Source organism: Solanum tuberosum, unplaced genomic scaffold (assembly GCF_000226075.1).
Source record: "Solanum tuberosum cultivar DM 1-3 516 R44 unplaced genomic scaffold, SolTub_3.0 scf00047, whole genome shotgun sequence".
Lineage (NCBI taxonomy): Eukaryota > Viridiplantae > Streptophyta > Magnoliopsida > Solanales > Solanaceae > Solanum > Solanum tuberosum.
In genome coordinates, this window is record NW_006238973.1 from 2066242 (window position 1) to 2068617 (window position 2376).

The 2376-nt window shown below is 34.8% G+C and overlaps 1 pseudogene; it reads left to right on the forward strand.

Moving 5' to 3' along the window:
* Positions 1-469: 469 nt before the first annotated feature.
* The window catches only part of LOC102599777 (cysteine-rich receptor-like protein kinase 19), a 12697-nt pseudogene continuing 10790 nt past the window's right edge, over positions 470-2376 (forward strand).

Consider the following 2376-nt stretch of genomic DNA (forward strand, 5'->3'; position numbering starts at 1 on the left):
GATTTTCATTAATAGAATTTAATTATAAAGAAGTAAATACACGAAGAAACCAAGGAAATATCCAAGGATGATGCATTTATAAATGTGAACATGACTAGAACAAGTATCCAAAATTTATATTAACTTTCCAATTCGCACCAGGACTCCAGGAGTAGTTTCTATGAAAGTAACCAAACATACTTTTCATCACAAACTACAGATTGACCAATTCAATTTTTACAAGCAAAGGTGTTGGGCAAATCAACACTATAGTTTTAAGACTTTTACCAACAAGTATATTAATACTCCCTTCGTCCCAATTTATGTGATGTTGTTTGATTTTACACAAAGTTTAAAAAGAAAGAAAGATTTTTGAAACTTGTGGTCTAAAGAATGAATATTTTAAAGTTAAATTATTAGTAAATATAATAATAGACAAATCAACAATATAGTATTGAGACCTTTGCCAAAAAGTTTATTACATGATTGAAAATTAAGACATGTAGTACAAAAGACTATTGCTTGATATCAAGAAATCTTAAGCATCTCAATTCGATTTTCACTAGTCTTAGACGACCTTCTGTTCAAGTACCCCTCTTATACTCAAGCCTCATCAGAGCGTAATTTAAGGAATTCTAAAGGACTCTTTCCTATTGCACAAAAAGATTGAACTATTCTCTACAAAACTGTTCAACGGATCCTCCTTTTTTCAACTAGTAAATCGCCTTTTTACTTCAAAATGTCTTCGAACAGGCTATTCTCCTTCCTCTTTCTACTTGTTCTTCCTTTTTCGAGTTCTTCAGATACAACATCTTGGATAAAATCCGGGTTCTGGTATGCTGGCAGTGTGTTTCCAACACCTGAAATTCCTACTATGTACACACATCTTCATGTTGCCTTTGCACATATCAACACTTCGAATTTCGAGGTTTTCATAAATAACTCTGATGAACCATATATCTCAACCTTTACCAAAACTGTGAAACAAAATAATCCATCAGTTATAACACTTCTATCCATATGGGGAGGAAGTGATGAATCCCCTGACTTCTTCGCGATGACCAGTGAATTTTCGCGTAGAAAATCATTCATCACAAGTTCAATAAAAACTGCTCGACTATATGGATTTCAAGGGCTTGATCTTAATGGTGTCTACCCAAATACAGCTGCAAACATGACTAATATGAGAACATTCATTGAAGAGTGGCGAACAACGATTAATTCTGAGTCCAACAATTCATTGATCTTAACTATGGGAGCATACTATTCACCAATGCTAGATCAATCGATGAAATATCCAGTAGAAACAATTGTTAGAAACTTCGATTGGGTTCATCTCAGATCATATGACTATTATTTGCCTTCAAAAAACAACGTTACACGAGCACATTCAGCTTTATATGATCCATCAAGCACGCGAAATACAGATTATGGTATAAAGGAATGGATCAAGAATGGCTTACCAGCCAATAAAATTGTTATAGGCTTAGCATACCATGGTTATGCGTGGACACTTGTGAATCCAAATCATAACATGGTAGGCTCACCTGCAAGAGGTCCAGCAATAACAAGCGATGGATCATCGATAAATTACAGAGATATCAAGGGATATATGAAAAGTGATGGAGCCATACTTGTCTATAACTCAACTTATGTTGTGAACTATGTTACTAATGGACCACTTTGGATTGGTTATGATGATGTTGAAGCTATAAGAACTAAAGTTTCTTACGCGAAGGATAAGGGGCTTCGTGGTTTTGCTGCATTCCAAATTCCTAACGATGATGTCGATTGGGAGCTTTCAAAAGCAGGTTACATCATAATCCTTTGCAAATCTCTCTTATAGTTTGTCTTCCAGTATACTTGTCACGTAGAATGTTGAAATATAGAAAGAAATACTCTTTTTTGAACAGACGAAAAAAAAGAAAGTAAGACACTTAAATTGAGACGGGACAGGACAGGGAAGTATTGTTTTACATCCATAGGAAGGGAATAACCATCATACAGAGCTTGCTTATTCATTTCAAGATTCACTCAGCTCTATCACACATTTTCACAAAATATAAACACTGTGTTGTCAAAGGTGAGCTTAAGCCCTGCAGCAAGGCTCAAAAACATATTGAGTAGTCCGCCTTGTTTAATATGTGCTTCAGTGCCGTTATCAAGGTTCTAAAACATACTTTTTCTTGTCGATGAGGCGACACTAAACAATTGATATATCACATTATCATAAAAGGAAATCAATTTCTTTGTACATATACAACAACAACAACAACATATCTTAGAGCTTTTTTGTGACTTCTGCTTTTGATAACACCATATAAACATGATAACTTTCTTTACAGCCTCGGACGAAGAAGAAGAAGACCATCGCGGTAGCAAGAGAAGTTTACTAGC